Raw genomic sequence first — 21,531 nt, forward strand, 5'->3', positions numbered from 1 at the left:
CATGTGGCCTCTTATTTCCTAGCCTTGCACGCTCCATGAAGTCCCTTCTGTCAAATTCTATTGATTGAAGTAGTCACAGACCCACTGAGATGCAAGGAGGAGGGGACACAGCCCCTCCTCTTGCTGGGACAGAGCCGGGGTCACTTTAGAAAAGCTTCTGGGAAGGGAGATGTCACTGTGGCCACCTTAGAAAACCACAGCCTCGCTCTTTAGTTAGTTGCCAGATGGCATAAGTGAACCTTCGTAGGACCCTGTTGTAGGGAAAACAGGCATCTTTGTAGACTACCAAGACTCATGGCTCACACGTGGGGACCAAGAGAACCAAGGAAACTGTGGATTCCCACCAATCTTGCACTTGAGGACGTCACTCAAGGAGTTAACTGGCAGGTCGGCATCTGCCACCCACCCACCTTTAGGCTGCTGTGAGTGGCTTCTTCCTTCCCAAGTAACGAGGAAAAATGAAATGCGCTTTGGGTGTAATAATGTCTGTGACAGCAGAGAGGGAAAGAATTTACCAGAAGGCCCAAGTGAGCCTGCAGCTCCGCCAGCTATCTTGAAACTGACAGCCAGCTCATGTCCCAGGGAATGGCCTCCAGTTGGGGCCCCCTGCCCTCCCCTGGCTTGTGTCGGATGGTACAATGATTATCTTATTGATTCTAGGCCACTGAATGAATTTTAATTTTTTTACTAAATGTGGGTTATATTGTTTGATGCTCTCATCCTTGTGCTTCCCCGTGCTCCTTGCCACGATAGTTATTTATTCCTTTTTGGGCTAGCTATTCTTGTGCACGGTCAGGGTGCTGAACTCCCACTGACTTCTGCTGCAGTTCTCTTTGGCCTCAGTGTAGAAGTTGTCTGTGGGCCTTTAATTACACCCTCTGGCAAAGGAGAAAGAGCGCTTGAAACATGCATAAATTCTGTGCATATTTCCAAGGCTGGCCTGTTTAAAAAATGCTGTCTGTCTTTCTTCTTCTTTTTTTCCCCTCTTTGAACTTGGACATGGATTTTTTTTTTTCTTTTGGTAAAGTACAGTATGTCAAGGGAAGGGCAGTGAGAAAATATGCACGGGTATTTACTTAAAAATTACTTAGTGAATCCATCACAGTGCACTCATTGGTTTTCGTATGATAGCCCATATTCAGAAATGAGAGGTGTTTTACTGAGTTTATATAGTATATACCATATGTTTGTATGTGTTGCTGTACATAGTGTTAGGCAGTCCATGCCCCTCCCTGGCCGTTTTATTTTCCTTTCTTAGAAATTAGATTAAAACCCCTCAAACTTTATCAATTTGTTCCTCTCGTGCTGAATTTTGTTCAAGTCTACATAAATGAATACTTGCAATGACTTTTTAAAGTAGCAAATTTCATGGATTTTAAGGAGATCTGTAGAACATTGGAAGGGTTTTTCATTGTTGGTTGGGCAGAGTTGTGAGATCTTGGAAGTCTTCAGATCTGTTTCTTAGCCAAACCATTTCCTTGGGTTACCACCTGCCACCCCTCTGCTCTTTATTGCAGAGGAAGGCTGGATTCTCACTGATCACAGAATCCCCAGGTCCTGTTAATCCCTGTCTGTTTCAGCCCCTCCTCTCCTGGATGCTTTGAGTAAAAGCCACATGGAAGTTGAAGTAGGCTGATGCAGCTTTCATCTCCCTGCCCGCCCCCCGCCGCCGGTCCCCGCTCCATGCATTACCAGCAGTGCAGTGACCAGGAAGCTAGAAAAGAACTTGAATGATCCCCAAACTGGCCAGTATCCCTGAATAACAAAAGGTTGGTTATATTCCCCGTGGAAAAGAGAAATGTGTGTCCTTCACAGTGGGCTCAGTCTTGGTGAGATGATATATTGCAGTGGTGTGGTTGCTGCTGTTCCTAATAATGGTTTGCAGCCCCTCAACCTGGGCTGGTGATTTCCATTTGGCTGGGAATCACATGGCCTGGGTTCACATACCCTGGCTGCCCTGCACTGAAACCTAGTTTCATCTTCTGTAGAATGAGGATAATCACATCAGAGTGTTAGAATTATTTTGAGGGATAATCACTACAGTGTATGTACCCAGTGTTTCTTTAGTGAGAAGAGCACTTGTCTAGCACTTTCTGGGTGCTGGCTGGACATATATTTTAACTCCGTTAATGTTCACAACAGCTCTATGAAGAAGGCACTGTCACTGCTCACATTTTCAGGCGAGGCATAGCTCCTGGGCCAGGTCAGTGGGCCCCAACTCTTCCCTTTCTCTTTTCCTTTATAGACTTGATTCTCCACCTGTGATGTGAGCCACGTTAGGTTCAAATGATAATTGAGGGTACTAACGTTCATCTTTGAAATTCTCTGATTCCTTACTTCCTGCAAGTATGGCAAGGAATGTGTTTTGGTCATGTCCCATGTAATTCTAAACATAGAAGTTCATATTCCAATCTGTTTAGGGTTAGGATAAAATGATGCTGGATTGTTTTCTGCAAAAAGTAGCCTCATTAAGAAGTTGTATTTACTTTTTCTTATTAGAGTCGTTTTACAGTTGGAGTTGAGCATTCAGGTGCCTTATGGGGAGGGCCAGGCAGGGAAGTGAATGATGCAGGCTAATTTGGGATAATAGAGAGAGGTGGGGAGTATGACTAAGGTTAACAGCTATCTTCTCATTGATTGCTGCCCTGGGTGAGTGGAGTTCAAGCTTTAGCATGGATCGGACTCCCCAGAATGGCCTGGTAAAGCATAGATTGCTGGGGCTCACCCCCCAAGTTTCAGGTTGGGGAGGTCTGGGATGAAGGCTGAGAATCTGCATGTCTAACCTGCTCCCAGGTGATGCTCCCAGGCTGCCACATTTTGAGAGTTCCTGCCTGGTAAGAATGTGGGACTAGCATTACCAGGTTTTCCAGTATTTCAAGTGAATCACTGTCTTACTTGGGGACTTCTTCAAGGTCTTTTCTGGTCCTCCAGACATTTCCCTACCCAAAAACACTCAGACCATACAACGATTGGACAAGAAAAACACTAGGGAGAAACGTCAAGTCAGTGTCTTCTGTAATTGAAATCTCCTACTTTTTAAATGTTGGCAACACATTTAAAAGTTTTTAAGTCTGTGCCGGCCACCCATGTCTCAGCCAAAAATAAACATGTCTTTTGGCTCAATTCAGCTTACAGATTAGCGGTTTGCAACTCCTGCTTTAGATGCTAAGGAGACACAATGGATGAGAGTAAAATAATTAAATTTTTAAAAAAATTTCTGTGAGTAAAACTATTACGGAAAGCTTTTGCAGAATCAGAGAAAAGCCAGTCCAGAAACCTGCAGCACGTACTTGGCTTTTATAACCCGAGACGGAAATCCACATACTATTAAAATGAACAACATCATTCCCTCGCGTAGGCACATGCATCCCATGAGTTGTGGTCACCAAGTGAGCCTATCTGCAGTGACGGGCCTGGCTCACGCGAGAGATCCTAGCGGGGCAGCGTCCTTTTCATCCTCACCTTGCTGCCCCTGTGGTAGCTCCAGACTCTTCTCCGAGCTCCACCGACAGCCAGCTTCCTGGCTTTCCTGATCTCGCTTCATTTTTGGTTTCAGCTTCCCCTGCACCTTGCATGTGCATTGTGATGGCTCTGTGTACCCTTCCAGGTATGACTAATAATGGTCAAAATGACAACAGCTCATATTTGTGAGCATTTAGACTGTTGGAGGCTCCCCACTGTGTTCGCTCATTTCATCTTCGTAACAACCTCATGCGATAGAAAACATTTTCTGTCCCCATTTCAAAGGTTTTAAAGGCACAGAGAGGTTATGTGACTTGTCTAAGGTCACACAGTTAATAACAGGAAGAGGCCTTTAATCCAGACCAACCAGGGCAGGACCAAAGCCCGAAACCACTCGACTACCTCTGTGGTAAGGCTTTGACCCCTCGTTTTTCCTGTAGGATCTGGCCCAGTGGGGAGGCTGAGCCCACTGCAGCCCACAGAATCATCCCCACTTTCCCTCTATCTCCAAGTGAACGTCTGGCTCACCAAACGTTCGTCTCAGTAAAAATATGATGTACCCCGTGAGCCCAGGCTCACTGCTCTTTGAAATGTCTGGAATTGCCTGCTGGGACTCATGCAGAATTTATTTGATCAAAAGCTTTACTTGGTTTGGCCTTTTAATAATAATCATTTTGGTCAGTAGCAGAGCTAGTACTCAACAAAAAATTTCAGGCATCATTGCATTTGGGACCCACCAGACCAGCCCTACCCAATAAAAATAGAATACTAGCCACAAATATGGGTTAGATATATAACTGAAAACTTTCTAGCAGCCACATTTTTAAGAAAGTAGAAAGGAACAAGTGAAGTTAATTTCAATAATACGTTACTAACTCTCCAAAATATTATCAATTTCAACAATTAATATAAAACCATGGAGAGATTTTACATTATGTTTCACACCTAGTCTTCGAAATTTGCAGTTACTTTTATACTTACAGCACCTCCCAGTGTGGACCAGACACATATCGGTGCCTATGTGCCACATGTGGCTAGTGACTATGGTATTAGCCAGAACAGCATGGTACCAAAGAGATGTGGAAATTGCACACAGTGAGAAAACCCTGAAATGCCAAGTGCAAACGGGAGAGGAGCCACAGAGAAGAAGAGAATCTAGAAAGCATCTAAATACAGTTATAAAGAAGTGATTTTGGGGGCACTTGGGTGGCTCTACCAGTTAAGCGTCTGACTCTTGATTTTGGCTCAGGTCACGATCTTGGGGTCTGGTGAGATTGAGCCCTGCATTGGGCTCCATGCTTAGTGAGGAGTCTGCTTGAGATTCTCCCTCTCCCTCTGCCCTTCCCCTTGCTCATGCTCGCTGGCTTGTGCACGCACTCTCTCTCTCTCATTCTTTCTAGAATGAGATAATAAATAAACCTTTAAAAAAAAATAAGAAGTGACTTTGTAGGAAGATAATGAGAAACTTTGGGAAAATTTTGCTAGTTGGTGGAAAGTCTAGTTGGGAAAAAAATGCATATATTTGCTCCTCACTGATTTATGTAGTCACGTTGATTTTTATTCGAGGCTAGGGGAAAAAACTGCACATACCACAGTTGAGGATGTGGGATCATAATGAGAGAGAACTTCAGAAAGAATTATTTGAGGACCAGAGTTATTCCATTTGAGTGACTTAAGCTTCTTGACCTCTAGACAGAGCCTTTCAGTTTTCTAGATCAGATGAGCATAATGAGTGCTTAAATCATATTTCTTCTTTCTCTTGCTGGTAAGAACATGCACCTTCAGGTCTCATGGTGCTTTGGGTACGGATGGTATAAATAAAGCATTGCCTTTCTAGGCCTTGTTTTGGTAGTGTGGCCAAAAAAAAAAAAAAAAAATCACAGAGTTAAGAGCCAGGGAGACTGGAGGATGTGCTTATGAGTAAAACTTCTTTGAATATGTAATGCTAGCAACACGGACTATTTTCATTCCCCATGTTAGTTAATGGCTAATCTGGAGATTGTACTGCCGTTTGCTGATAGAGCACAGTTTAAAATATTTTATCATTAATGTGACAGGGAGTTGGATAAAGAAAATGAAGCGTGATTATAAAATGCTAATTATCGTCCTCAAGTGCATATTGGGCACTCTCGAATATTTGCAGCGTAATTTGCTTTATTTATTATTTCGGTTTGGTTATAAATGTTAATTCAATTGCAGACGGTATGTTGGCAATTTACACAGCTATAAAGTTATTTGGAAATCCTAATATTTTCTACCAAAATGTTCTGTTGGTGATGGATGAGCTAAATTAAAAAGCCCCTGCTCTTTAGAGTTAAATACATTAATTGGCAAGTAGGCTGCAGGGATTTCCAGACCCGTGCTGGCTACGTTAACTCCTTAAAGGAGTCGAGGACATGATTTGTAATTTAGAGTGGGGATTTTCTCCATGAGAAAGGGTGGGAGGAGAGACGTGTCTTTTTTCCTACCACCCTGCTAATGTTTCTTCAAGGCAGAGATTTTTTTCCACGTTCTGGTTCACAGGTCTAGACACGTGCTTGAAGCCACATTTTTGTTGTATGATGTCAGTGGTTTCAGAGACCATGATGTTGACAGCTGAGGTATATTTGTGTGTGACAGTGTATACGTGTGTGTCTGTGAGTGAGAGCAAGAAATGGAGATGGTGTTTTCTCCAGCCTTACAGATGACTTAAAAATATACACGTGTGAGGCCAGTGGTTGCCAGACTTAACGCCTACAGGCTCTATCTGCTTTGCCACCTGTTTTTGTAGAGCCGAAAGCAAAGAATAATTTTTACATTTTAGAGCTTGGGAAGAAAAATTTAAAAAATAGACTATTTTATGACACATGAAAATCCTGTGAAATTCAAATTCAGTATTTATGAATAAAGTTTTCTCCAAACACAAGCAGGCCCATTCATTTATGAATTGTCTATGGCTGCCTTCACCCTGCCGTGGCCGACTTGAATATCTGTGGCAGAAGCCATATGGCCCACAGCCTACAAAGTTTACATCTGGCTCTTTACAGAAAGAGTCTGCCAGCGTCCGGATCAGACTACCTAAGGTGTAGTTTATAAAATGAATCCTTAACCTTTGTGTGTGTGGGTTTGCTTGTTTTTTTTAACTCTCTACAAAATGTATGGGAACATAAGCAATTTGGGGAACAAATAGGTTCACAACACAACTCTTCACTTTTGAAGGGCGAGAAAGAGATTATAAATGCCAGCGCTGGCTTCCTTCTTTTGTGGTGACGTTGATCATTCAAAGAAGTGATACTGTGTCACTAATGCAAATAATTGGGTGCTTCGCATATAGGCAATATGCTCAAAACATTCTCCTTGCCCCTTAAATAAGGATAAAAGTAAAGATTATTTTCTTTTGTTGTCAAATTAAAAACATAAACTAAGCCATGTTGCTGGATCATTCTATTTGTGTTAACAATTAAGGATCATACGTGGAAGCACAGTAATATCAGAAAATACGGCTACCTTCTAGATAGAACTCGTTTGGAAAAATGTCATTCTTTACTAAGAAATACTGTGCTTAATTAATTCTTGCTCCTAGGAAGTCAACTTGGGGCACTCATTATGGCCTTAATTGGTGTTATAAATTCTGAGACCCTGGAGGAAAACACATTGCATGGTTAGTGGTCTCTGGCCCTTTGGGTGAGCGTGCCCCGGCACCAGCCCCATCTCGGAAAGTGACAGCTTCTGGTTTTGATGGCTTCGGGTCTGGACACACTGATATTAGGTTTAAAGGCTAGTAGTGTGCAGTAAGAAAAGAAATGCAATGACTTGTCCCGGTGTTTTGCATTAAACAGTGTGAGACAACCTTCCGACTTGGAAAAATGTGTTTCTTTGAACTCCGGTTTTTCGTATTAAATTATATTCATTATACGGCCCATCTGGAATCTCCTGCCAGGCCAAAAATCATCTTACAGACATTAGCAAAAGGAAGTTAAATGTAATTTTTTTTAATTGTATACTTTTCATTTCCATTTATTTTTTTCCCTTTTATTGGAGAAACCAGATGGAAAGGAAGGCAGGAACCTCTCCCTCACTCCGGTTCCCTTCGGGAACAGAGGCAGAACATTCCTGGCTCTGCTCCTCTGATCCACTGACTTGAGGTGATGATGGGGCTGTCTAGATTCCGGGGATAATTGCTGGAAAGGTCAGGAGTTCAATTTGAAGCACACAGCAGATCGGGGTGGTGGGGTTTGGAGAGTAAGTGGGCGTGGCGGCTAACTTGGGGCTTACGTAGGTTGTCACCGATAACTCACAAATATCACATGTGATGTGGTCCACATATTTGTGGACTGGTATTGACCGTGGTTTTGCTGGGAGTTGTTTGTTTGCTGTATTTGGACTCCGTGTGAAAAGGACCCGTATTTGGGAGACCCCTGGCTCTCTTCATCTCTTTGCTTCTTACCAAACCACACACGTCCCACAAAACATACAGACCTGAGGCTCATAGTGGGGACATAGGAATGTGTGTGTTTCCTTGTTCCGAAGGTAAAGATAACTTCAAACGTGTCAGGTGGAACTGCAAGGACAGTTGACTGGTTGGCTCCGACGACCCAAAGCCAGATGAAGGCAGAGTGTAAACCAGCCCAGCACCCTTTGGACTTGCACTTGGGTGCTTGTCTCTTCAGCCATGTGCCGCTCTGGCAGAGGATATCTGGCAAACTGAGTCATTTCCCCGTCAACCCTCCACACTCCTGTATGAGCAGATATTTACTGAAAGCTGGGTACGGTGCTGCCCTTGGTGTGGAGGACACAAAAGCTGAAGAGTGATGACGAGTCTCCAGCTCGATAAGCTACGGCAGAACGACGCTAGTCCTTATCTGTACAGACTCTTACCACTCATCTGGACGTTCACCCGGTGAATTCCGAGTTGCTGTCTTTTGAAGGAATATTTGAAATTCAGATGAGGGTGAGATACTTTTTGGTAGCATACTAACATATCTAGTCCCTGTGGTCATTTCTTTATTTTTTTTTTTAAGATTTATGTATTTATTTATTTATTTATTTATTTGAGAGGGAAAGGCAGACTCCCTGCTGAGTGTGGAGCCCAGCAACACCAGGCTCGATTCCACAACCCTGAGGTCATGACCTGAGCCGAAACCAAGAGTCGGACACCTGACCAACTGAGCCGCCCAAGCACCCCTACCTGTGGTCATTTTTTGATGAAGGTCTTTAGGGGTCAATCAGGAGGAGAAGCATTAGGGCTCATTTTGAATTTCTGTTAATGAATCTTAGTATCCCATGCACAATTTCATTATAGTCAGGTGCCAATCACAGGTTAGCAATTTTATTATCAACATGTATTTTCATTGCCCTGAATTTTTTTTTTTCTAGGACAATGTCTTCAAGCATACCTAGAGAAGATCTCTGATTTATGTTGCTTTTTACCACATACCTGAGAAGTGGAGGGCGGAGGAATGCCGAGGTGATCCCCCCTGTCACTCACACACAATGGGCGCCTTTGTGTCTCAATGCTGGTGTGAAGTGCATGCTGTCACGGATCCCTCAGCCAAGAGCTTCTTTAAGGAAGCTGGCTCGGTCCTACCCTCGCGCATGTTTGACACGGTAATAGACACACATTACAAACGTAAATAGCAGCTCCAGGTTTTCTCTTCCTTAGCAGTGTGTTAAAAGCTACTTCCACTAAATGGGTTACTTTGGCTTTAAATAATAGACCCCGTCACTTCTCTGTTCCTCAGTGTGTGAGGCGGTTTCACATACCACTCTCCACTTTCAACAAAGCAGATAAGGTATCAACACAATTAAAAGTGAAAAATAATCTGTCTGCTTTGCCGGTAGTGAATGCTTACAGAACACACACTGATACAATAGATTTTAAATAATTTATGTCCGGCACTTTTTTTTTCTTCAATCTGTAAATGAGGACACCTAATGTGGAATGGACAGCATGATACTCTATCCTTCCCCCATTAAGATAACAAGATGAGGGGGCAATGATTCAGATCAGCATATTTTTGGAGCACAGCGCGGATAAAAATTAAAAATTAAAAGAGATGATGCTCTGAAATACTTTGGGTAAGCAAGCTCATAAAAGCCATTAGGAAACCTGAAATTACAAATTAATTCAGAATCTCCTTCTGAGGGGCTCCTAAAAGCCCTTTCCGTTTTCTTGGCAGGATTCAAACATTACTTTTGTGTCACTGCCTGGTGTTTTCACAAGGTCCGTTCTAATGCTCACAAAGGTGTAACGCTCAGGTCTGATGTGTCTTTTGCAGCCGTCTTGGTCTTAACTAAGTAAACTTCAGATGATGTTAAAAGCAAATAGGAATTAGTATATGATACCTTAGGTCTTCCCCCCATAGATGCGTTTACTCTCAAATTACCAGGATCATGTGATTCATTGCTGCTTTTCCAGCCCAAAAGGGGTGTTTGGTCCAATCCTGAAGGATTTATCCAGCTGCTATAACTCCTGTTGGCAGTAAAGGGAATTGCCCCACAGATCCCCGAGGTCTAGGGACAGTGCTGTGCCACAGAAACAAAACTGCTAGACTGTTTACAAAACATCATCCCTTCTTTTGGTGGGTTAAATGTAGCTTGGTCATGATTGATGGAGGCCCAGCTCTTTTTCCTACACCTGCCTGTGGACATCTCCTAATTATCCATTTGAGAAAACTCTGGATAAAAATATCAATCCTGAAAACATGTGTGTTCCAAGGAAGAAGGCCAACCATGTCCAAGGAAATTTTTTACTCCTGTTTGATCTACGGAAAATAATCCCCAAATTCCATGCACAGGCCGATGCTTAAGAGAGGCCAGTTCTTTCAGATGAGTTCAACGTGAGCACACCCTCCTAAGTTCTCTTTTCTTGTCCTTTTGAAGAAACTGAGGAGGGCAAGTAAAGTTCCAAGGGATGATCATCTGAAGAGAGCAAAAGTAGGAGGAAGCACCCCCAGGACTCCTACGTGAGCCTCCCTGGCCTGGGGGCTCATCTTCCAGAGTGGGGTACAACATCGGGGCCTGCCGTCCATTAGCAAACCCATCCAGGGCAGCAGAGCTCTGTGAAGCCAAATGGGAAGTAGCCACTGAGGAGAGAAATACAATTTTGATACAGGAAATAGCAGAAGAACATAGAGCTTTTCACTTAAGATATATGTTTCTTCTGTCTAAAGCCAGCAATTTTGGAAAATTAAGCTAAGAGTTTAAAAATAAGGGCTCTGTTAGGGAAAATAAAACAGGTCCCCCTACATCCATTAGGCTGCCTTTAATTGAAAACTGGAGAACAATCTAACTAATTGGCAGGTACCTCTTTTATTGCTGGGCCTATTTTTCCCCTTCTCTCCAGTGTAATCAAAAGACTACTCCTCTTTTTTATCAACCAGAGTCAGGTATGAAATGGAAAAGCAGAGAAGTAACACTTAAAAATTAATTGTGTGTGTTCTGCCAAATTTTCTCTTATAAAATAGGTACAGAAAGTACAGAAGTTAAGGTCCTCCACACAGCAGTAGCTCCCAGAGTGGGTTTTTATATAGCACAGTGCTGAGGTGGAAGCTATAATGTGCTTAATTGCAGGCAAGTTCATGTTGTTTAAAAGAACCTTACCTTTTACATTGGGGACCTATTTAATTTCAAATCCTGGCACTGCACTGACATTATATAGCAACTTTAATTTTAAAGATCAAGAAAGAGGAGCTATGGGTGAAATTTGAGCCAGTTTCTTGCTAATTTGGAAGAAGAAAGAAGGGAGGTTGGGATAAATCATGAAGTAAGAATTGCTGTCTGAATTATGATATTGGAGTTTCAGTATTGAAAATATAACTTCCTCTTTCCTTTTCCTTATACTTGAAGAATTTTGGTGGTGGTTGTCTTTATTGAAGTTAGGATTCTCCGCTCATCTTTTTTCTCCCCTTCCTTTTCCTCTGAATCTCCATATGATATTTAAAAAGCAAAATAACTTGCAATATGTTACTTTTTAACTGTAAAAGTTGCATATGCTCCATCACAAAGATGATTACATACCACCCTCCAAGGATTCCTGCTTTAGGAAGAAAGAGACACAAGAATCGGTGGTTATGATGTTGTACAATGAATGTTACAACAGAGTGTGTGCTGATATGGTTATGTGATTCACAGGTGCCTGAGCTAGGCATGAACAAGGCAGGGAAAGGAATTTTGAGGCATAGGGAACAGCATGTGTAAAGGTACAGAGGTGAAAGAGAACACTGTAGGTTTGGGGGACCTGGCTAAGTATGAGTACACAGAGGGCCCACATTGAGGGCCAGCGGGCTCTAAACTATTTCGCTGATGATGTCATTGTTTAGATGCTGTGGGTTTGGGCTAATACGGCGTGTCAGGTCTTTGCCTGGAGTCACCCCGGCTTTTCCATACAAGGACAGAATGCATTTGGAGAGCTGGAACTTCAGCAGTATTGTCTCAGTAAACTGTGAGTGAGATTTTTGCGCTATCTGAGCAGTGTCTGTGGTGAGGAGAAGCAGAGGGCTACATCTGATAAATTCCCATTATTTTACAGTTGTCAGACTCCCGAAGACCTAAATGTAAATGCCTGACCAGCTTCCCTTCTGCTCCCACATCCTCCGTGATTTCTTCCCTTTCAGTTCAGAGTCAGCATGTAGCCACCTATAACATAAGCGAGAGAGCTTCCAGTGAGAAGATGCCAGAATGGCCCTGGAAATTAAATTTCCTTGGAAAAAGTGCAACAAATTGTGGACATTTTTTTTTCTTTTCTAATTTAGGTCCTTCTTAGCATTATGAAATAATATAAGTGCATGATGATAATTGGGTTCTGGGAAAGGCTTTTGAATTATGCGATACGCAGAGTTGCCATGGTGTGATGTATGTTGTCATCAACCCGCGTGTTATGACAGAGCTAAGACCTGGCTTTGTTGATGGTGAAATGTTGCATACCAGACTTCTAAAAGAGATTTAAAACTTTATGCTCCTCTGCGAAGGGTTTAAGCATATTTGAGCGTGTTTTGGCTCTGTCTCCTTCTGCTTGCCTGCCCCCCCCCCCGCCAAGTCCAGATGAGATTTAGTAATTAATGCACGAAGCACATGGGGTCTGCTAACTCCAGGGCTGTAGCTGAGGCGCTATTTTGGTGCGTTTCTTCAGTAAAATATTTGAGAATTAGAAAACTTAAAATGCATTGGCTTCTTGCCCAGTTATATTTAGAGTAATCCTGATAATAAATCTGTAACTATGGGTTTCACTGTGGAAGGGCACAAAATAACTGACCCAAGTAATCTAGAAAACAGATGTCTTTAGCTGGTTTAAAGCGAATTCTCAAGACCAGATTTAAAGAAAGCTATGTGGAGCTCAGTGAAATCATCCATTTCAGACTTTTTTCCTGTCTTAGGGTTTTTCTCCCTACCATATCTCAACTCATATTCTTGAGAAGAAGGGCAGTGGTTCCCAAGATACCATATTGATAATATTTAACCTGCTGTACAGAAATGCTTTGGGTAACAGATGAATTGCTTGACCTCATATTCTTCACCTTCTTTCTAATTCATTCTTTGGCTCCCAGGTGGGGGCCAGAGACATCTAGGAGGTGTATGAATGAGCTTCTGGGCACCCTCCTGAATTTGCACCTAAATATATATGCTATTTGGGAGGACTCTGTATCCAATTCTGAAAAAGTTCTTCCTGGTCCTCCCAGCCCCTCCAAAGTCCTTTACCCATGTGGGAAATAAAGCCCAATACTAAAACATAAAATGCTTCCCAAATGATGTCCCTTTCTGGCTCTTCCTGGGGTTGTGGACTTGCTCGGAAGCAACCCAAAGAGATCCTGGGCTAAGTGTGACTGTGGTAGTCTTGTATGATTCTGTCTGATCTACAGTCTCAAAACTAGCTTTGAGGTCAACCAGAGAAGAAGAGAGACTACCCAAAACGTCCACGTCCTCATAAAAGTAACACGTTGGAAACCTTCAGGTAGAGAACAGATGGGATTCTAGAGCCAGGACTGGCTACTGAATTGGCAGGACCCAATACAAAGTGAAAATGCTGGCCTCTTGTTCAAAAGTTTTCCAGAATTTCAAGACTGTGACAGCAGGGCAGTAACCAAGCACGAGGCCCTTCCGAGTACCAGGCCCTGTGTGTGCCCAGGTCATGTGCCTGCAAAGCTGGCCCTGCCCAGAACAGATCCCTTTGCTTTTTGAAAACAGCCAGTTTAACTAGCAGTGTGGACCTGCCTTATGAAACTCTGTCCCCCAGAATTGTGTTTGGAGATTATTGGCCCCCGGACTTGGTGGATTAGAGTGGCATTATAATAATCAGACCCATAGGAGAGCTGGTCACTTAAAAAAAATTATTTTATCCAAGGTTGTGTTTTTGAAATCTAAAAAGACATGTTTTCACCGAAATTAAAAGACATTTTATCCAACTGATTAATCTCCCCTTACTGTTGGTTTCCAGTTTCTATTACATAGGAGCGTTTCTTCCCTGGGTCATGTTCTTCTAAAATAAAGAACATTGTGAACTGAATGTGTGGCTCGGTGTCCTTCTTGGGACACTGAAAACTTTGGAAGTTTAGACCGTGATTTTCTGATGTTGTGAGTTCGGGTTCTCAGTTAAGAACTGCCTATTCATTGGTATTCCTTCCCGAGGAGTTTTAATTAATTGGGGATTAAACGGATTGAGAGCATTGGCCTCTGGGTCTTCAGGGGTTGCACTCTCAGGGGTTCACCTGACAAAGTCCAGGACAATGCCATCATCACCCTCTTCCAGAATGACTGGTTCCCACAGAGGTGATGCTTTTGCCAAATCTGTCGTCATTGCCTTTTTAGTACCATCTTTCTAGACCTCTCCCAAAATAAAGGCTTGCCTTGCTAACCTAGGGAAGAGTAAACGTGCCAAAGAAGCTTCTGGTCCAAGGGACTTGGAAGGAGACATGCCTGATACATATGGTTAGATTCTAAGCAAAGGGGCAGGGGACACTTTCCCAGTTAGCAGGCAAGAGGAACCGTCGAATGATGGACCTTCTAGAAGCCATGGCTCCTAAACAGCAAAGCACTCAGGCTTCACTATTGTCATTCATTCATCTCCACTAAATTCCCAACAGTGGGACCTTGTCCTGTCAGGAATTTTTTTTTTTTAAAACAAAAAAAATAAACAACTCTAAGCCTCTACCCCTTGGGACAACTCAACTTTCTTGTTTGGAATATGAATCTTAGGTTGTTTTCCTTCTTGTGGCTCCGAGTGCGGCCCCCTCCCTGACTTGCTTAGTGTCCTTTGAGTTACGTTCATGCCCACCCTCCCTGCTCAGGAGGAAACGTTTGTCATCAAAATAGTAGGCTGTTTTTCTACTTTCTCCCTCCCTCTCACCCATTGTCTTTCAGTGGGGTGAAAAGGTCTTCACTTTTCTCTTTCTCCCCCACAAATCTTGCTATTAATAACTTTTCAGACATTGTCACGCATAGACTTCCACTCACTCCGGAGGGTGTTTTTTGTTTGTTTAAGGCAACGTGTTTCCTGGTCTGAAAACCGTGTTTCCCAAAGTAGCCGTGATGGGATTATTCCATACTCACCTCCCACTGGCAGCATCTTTGCTTCTGGCTGGAAATGGGAATTGCAGCTCTGTGCTGGCCTGGGGCTGCACTTCACTGGGACCCAGACCTGGTGGTGGGGGCCAGTGACTACCTGGGGCAGCCACCTGATTACTTTCTGATTGAAGTGGGGTTGACATATTTTCCCTTTCATTATCGAGGGAGGATGACAAAATAACACTCCTCACTGTCTCTCTCTTCTTTCACTGTAGAAGGAGAAATTACCCTTTTGAACTTTGCATGGGATAGAAATTAACTCTGCAAAAGCCCAGTGCAAACAGATGTGCTTCCCACGTGACTTTTTGGGTGAATTTCTCCTGATCCAGTGCTTTTCATGACTGATACAGTGCCAAGTTGCCGGGTTTGTTTTTGTTTTTAATAAAAGAAATAAGGGTTGTTTTTTTTTTTTAAGATACGATTTATTTATTTGAGACAGAGAGAGCGAGAACACCAGCAGGGCGAGAGGGGCAGAGGGAGAGGAAGGGTGAGAAGCAGACTCCCCACTGAGCAGGGAGCCTGACGCTGGGCTCGATCCTGGGACCCTGAGATCATGACCTGAGCCGAAGGCAGACACCCAACCAGCTGAGCCACCCAGGTGCCCCAAGAAGTAAGTTTCTACTTAGCGCCTTTCTTCAAACTATCACGACATATTTCAGACATGTTGAACCTGATATAAACGGCTCTAAGCCTAAAAAGCTACCTCCATTCAAAACACTGCACTGTGAATTCTCACAAGTAACTTTACGATTAAATATGAGTCAGCAGATTGCCCTGTTATTTCAGAAATCAGGGATTCTTGGGCTACATTCCTGACCAGACCTAAGGGCAGGTTCAGGGGTATAGGTATTTGTATTCATACCCAGAGCTCACTATCTACTTTAGTATGTGTTAAATTGATGCATGAGGAAGTCAGTGATTTACAGCCCCCTGAACAATCTTGGGGAGATGATCATTCTGACCCTAGCCTTCTCCTGCACGGGAGAGTGAGTACGTCCCCAATAAATGCCCGACATGGCTGTCAAGATCCCACCTGGTCCGATTGTCAACCTGATCTTTCATCTGTGTCTTGCACACACACACCCATCATTTCCATCTCTGCCAGCCTGGACCATGGCTCCTTCCCTGTATGTCCTCACCTGAGATCTTGGCAAAGCTGAGCTGTTCCTTGAGGGAAAGCTTGCCGTTGGAATCCTACCCCTTCATTAGAGCTGGAATGAAGCACTGACTGCCTTCTAACTCCTTTGAATTCCTATGGCCTTTACTGAGTAAATACTTTAAGTGTGCCTACTACGTGCCAGGCACTGGGCCCTTTTTCACTTTCTGCTTCCATTAAAAGTTCTTTTCACACTTCACGGCGACATCTGCTACAGTGTTTGCTTGATTTGATGTTCCTGGTAAGTTGAGAAAGAGCAGGAACCATACTTTCTGTATCTTTGTGCGACCCAGGAGAACCCACCACATCCACTCCAGTTAATTGGCATTGGATGAATGAATCAGTATGGGAATGAGTATATATAGAGATGGCCTTTGGAATCATGAGGTTGTCTACCCACAATAGTCTGTGTTGTTCAGAGATTCAGAACAGTGTTCTTTCCTATTCTGGAGTCTTTATTTTAAATACCAAATATGTATTGGATGTTTTCCAGAAGAAAGCTTTGGAAAGAGGAGGTTTCATCAATAACAAAAGCTACCATTCACTGGGCACTCGCTGTGTGCTGGGCATTGCCTTCACACTGTATGTGTGTCCCTTAATTGGATACACTAGGTAATCCCATGAAGTGTAGGTACTTTCCTTATTCCGAATGAGGAAACGGGCCTTAGTGTAACTCAATGTCCCACAGATAGTAAGCAGAGTCAGAGTTCAAATGCACAGGTACTTGAGCTGACGTCCAGTTCGTAATCGCAAGGCTAGTATCTAAACCAACAAAAAGCACTCTGTTTGGGAGAGGTGGGGAATATTATGTGAGATGACATCTGAAAACCAGAAGTTGAAACATGGTCCATGGAAGAAAAAAATGAAAAAATTATCAGAATTAGAGCATGATTTGAGAGTATTAGAGGAGAGAAAGTGGCTGAAGTGACCCTCACATCAAAACATCAAGCAGGGAGGGCAATGAGCCACTTTTCTCTATGTCCTTGATAGATTTGGGACATATGACTAGTCTTTCAAGGTAATTATGAATTTTAGATATTTAGGGACAGGAGAATATTCAGATTTAAAAGGGTTGGTTACCTTTGATTTTGTTTTAGGAGTGTGTCTGCACTATAGGTGAGAGGATTAGGTAGGACAATGGTACGTCATATCCCCAACGGGAGACAGAAGTAATCTGAGTAGGCAGTGGGAATGCAGGGATTATTGCTAAGGCTTGCAGCAAATCATTCTGATGCACATGTCGCCTTCACCACCATAGAAGTATTTTCTTCTTTTCTTTTGCTTGGATCCCAGTTCCTTGACAGGAAGAACAAAAGAGTACGAGATAAGAAAGTTTGGAAAATCTGTGGTCAGAAAACACTGGACTCTGTTTGTGGTGTAGATCTCTCTTCTCGAGTTAAGTAGCTAGAGTGTTAATTGTGTTTCTCACAAACCACAGGAATCCTGATTAACCAACAAAAGTCATAATTAGAGAAATCGAGATTAACCAAGAGAAGTTATGATCAACAACAGAAATCATAACTAACCAACATGGTTAACCAACAGAAGTCTTGACTGTCTGAGCTGATTACATCTCAAACCAGTTAATCTTCTACTAACTTCTGAGAAATCTGGCAGCTCACTTTCTTAAGTACAAAGACTATCATCCTCAGGGAATGCATTACTGTGGAGGAATATTTTATGGAATTAAGGTATAATACATCCAGGCCTCTCACTCTGTCTTTGGTTAGAGCTGAGGGCGTCATCATTCATTCTTTCATTTAACAGCTATTTATTAGCTATCTACCATGTTAATTCCCTGTCCCAGTACTGGGGATATTCAGCTAATATGCACCAATACAGTTTTATTAGGTGTTGAAATATTGAAATACTTTGCTACCATCTGTTGAATAACCAGACCTCCAATCTTCCCCCCCCGCCCCCCGCCAAGTCCACTGTCTTGGTTCCACACGTTAAACACTGCTACGAGGTGATGTGGGAGCCCAACAGCCTGCCCACTTTAGTTCTGGGGAAGCCGGCCTCCAGGTCCCTGCTTCTCCTCTGTCAGGGCATCAGCAAGGAAGAAGTCACACTTGGTAGTGGTACTATGACACCCAGTTGTAGAAATTTGTGATACCCATTTGGCGCCCTGAGGCTGTGACTGCTGGCCACAGGCTGGCATTCTGCCATGTTGCCCATGTATCCTCTGAAGTGAACAATACTATTGTTTAATATTTTAAATATTATACTTGAATTGGAGTAATGTAGAAAGATAAGCAAAATACCAAGGTTACCTAGAAGAGGAAGAATTTATGTGTGCTTAGATCAGTCAGAGAAGACTTCCTGGATGAGGTGACAGACATCTTGAAGACAGAATTTTTCTGGGTTTGCTGGGAAAAGGATGTTTCAGGAAAGGGAGAATAAAATTGTAGGGGCGCCTAGGAGGCTCAGTCAGTTACGTGTCCAGCTCTTGATTGCCGCTCAGGTCATGATCTGGGGGTTGTGAGATTGAGCCCTGTGTCCTGCTTGCACTGAGCATGGAGTCTGCCTAAGATTCTCTCTTTTCCTTTCCCTTTGCCCCTCTTCCAAAGGAATAAAGTTGTGGTGTCGGTAACCCTAGACTAGTCCCCTGCAAATTGCAGTTTTCACCTGTACGGTGGAGGACCTGTTCTTCCTTAGTCTTCAGACACCCCCTCTTCCTTGGCCATTTTCTTTGCTCACAGAAACTCTGTCATCCTCACTTTGAAGGCATCCCACCATGACACTCTCTGGTGTGATGACACACTTGGAGTCCGGGAATGTACAACTGGAAAGGATCTTGGAAATCAGCCACCCAGCTCCTCACTGAGGAGATGAGGGAACTTCACCTCCTTCGGCTGACTTGCCCAAGGCCACACAGTGGTCATGAGGAGGCCCCTGGACTTCCTTTCCACGGCTCTTCCTTTCCTGCCTCCTGACTCTGTTCTCCCTCCTCCCCCCACCCCCCAGACTGTTCCTCCAAATGGGACCGAATCCTTCCTTTTACACGCTCAACTTCTCAGTGTTTTCTCCTCTAGATATGTCTCTGCCCATCCGCTTGCTTCAAGGACTATCACACTTTGGATTCAGCATTTCTAAAGTCCGTTTTTATGTATGGTAAGATTTGGGTTGCAGTGTTGTTTCTCAAAGCGTGAGGCTTCCAGTTTTAGGTGGCACGGATTTGTGGCTTTGTATCTACTAAACCACGTAAAGAGACACATTTTCTCTGAATTCCTCAAAGAGAAAGTCTCAAGTCAGTGCTGATCTGTCTCTAACGCTGTCATTTCAGCAAGAAGTGACATGGTCTGGGGTTTTAAGCCCTTAGCAGATCCAGTATCCAGTGAGAGCGAAATAATATCTGATGATTATTTTGCTTGTCTTTCATTTTGTTTGTGTTATATTTGCCTTTTAATATTGACATTCGGGGCTGGTATTCAGATGAAGCCAGAGATTAAAGGTCTCCCTCCGTTTTAAATAATGTTGAAAGTAAAAGGAAGAGTCAACCTAAGTAAAAATTTAAGTAGGTAAAATTGAGGTGGCGTGGGGCTCCCACACACAGGTACACATTAGGTCCTCAAAGCAGTGGTCTACGAGGAATAGGTTTAAATAATAATCTCTCTCATCTCCTGGGAAGAGGATTTGTAGAATGCAAACCTCTCTTTGGCCTGGGAGGGCTTTTCTGTTTACCCAATCCATGTATAAAAATACCTCCCAGCGTATATGTTAGTCAGCAAGTATTCTACTGTGGTGGAAACGATTTACTGAAACTTAGACCTTCTCCTGATATCTAGCCAAAAACCTGATTCGGAAAACCAAGAAGTCCTATTTAGTTTCTGCCGACATTGTTACTGAACCGGACCGAGTGGATACCTAATGACATAGAAAGTTCTTTACTTCTCTCTTCTTTCATTTGAGTATCATGAGATTGTTTTTCTCCCCCTCTTGGTCACTCACTGAGCATCTGCTGGACTGAGGATTTGGTTTTTAATAAATGGAGGAGGTCACCTTTGTCCATACCTCACTTGCTTCACACATGCAGAGAACACTGGATCTTCCATTCGGTCAGTGTTTCTTGGCAGGAGAGCAGTGCAGTCTCTGTAAATTGAGTGTAGGTATATTTTTTGCATAAAAAGAGATGTTTGAGGTGACCACTCTGCACAGATTCTGTTAGAGGTTCGGAGTATTGGTAACCTGTTATTTTAGATTTGGAGCATATTCGTAGCTCCAGAAGTACCAAAATAAACTGTGTTTTCTTGGAAAATGTGTGTGTCTGGGATGTGACAGGAGTTGCATCCTTAAACAAGATTTCCAGGCGTTTACAGTTGAACCGTGCCAGTAAAAATATGTTTATTTAGACAGTAAAATCCTGGGGTGCCCACGTAAGTATCCTAAACAATGTGCGTTACAGGAGCTTTCTTTGTTAATGTGCTTTAGCTTTAAATGGTTTTAGTTCTGGTGCCTGGAGTGTTAATGTACTACAGGGAAAGTTGAACTCAGATGGGGAGTCTTATGTGCACATTCGGTGGTGTGTTTCTTACATCCAAGAGAATTGTTGCTGATGTAGGTAAAAGTCACATCACAGTTGAGAAGGTAAAGCTCCCTGCTCTTAAGACCCCTAGCAATATAGAGGTTTCTGTTGGGCAATTAGGAGAGAGAAAAGACAGCAGGTACGCCCTTCACTCACTGCTCATTCATCTGTGTAGTAATAAGCAGCCCTTGGTTATCCATTGTCTGCAAAACTGTGTGGGAGAAATGAGGAAGACAAAGAGAAGGTGGCCACCATGTGCTCATGAGCCTACGATCCACTTTATTTCATCAGTGTTTCACAAAAATCGGCATACACTGCTGCTTTTGACAAAATATAATTTTCAAAAAGTTGAGAAGTAAGAACTCATTCAGTTATTCAGTAACTTGAAGATTTATTGAACTCAAGAATGAGAGAAATGGTAGGATGGCAAAGCTGGTTCACTGGGGGATTTGAGCAAAATATCTAGGTGGTTAGGTAGATTGATAGATAACGGTGAAAGGAAGAAAGAATGCTGAAATCAGACTGCAGAGTTAGGTACAGAACTGGTTAATGTCCTACAAGGCAATAAAACAATACTCTTTGGTTATATTTCAGCCAGACAGAAATCTTTGCACCTATCCTTAACAAATAGATTTGTAATTTACCAGCCTTCTACAGTCTTTACAGAGCCTGTGTCCAATCAATCGTAAATAGTAAGTCAAACAAAGTTACATTTCCCAAGAGTGTCAGATGACTCTTAGGTAAGCTTGTCAAAAAGTCAATGCTGCAGAACGGTGCCGCCCCACAGAACTTTCTGCCATGATGAAAATCTCCTATACATGTGCTGTCCAGTGTGGTAGTCACGAGCTAT

At 43.0% G+C, this 21,531-nt stretch overlaps 1 protein-coding gene across 3 annotated transcripts in view; it reads left to right on the plus strand.

Moving 5' to 3' along the window:
• Positions 1-21,531, plus strand: part of RARB (retinoic acid receptor beta) — a 729,907-nt gene that overhangs the window by 611,466 nt on the left and 96,910 nt on the right. The gene's annotated exons all lie outside the window — the stretch shown is intronic.

The sequence above is a fragment of the Ailuropoda melanoleuca genome, chromosome 6 (assembly GCF_002007445.2).
Source record: "Ailuropoda melanoleuca isolate Jingjing chromosome 6, ASM200744v2, whole genome shotgun sequence".
Lineage (NCBI taxonomy): Eukaryota > Metazoa > Chordata > Mammalia > Carnivora > Ursidae > Ailuropoda > Ailuropoda melanoleuca.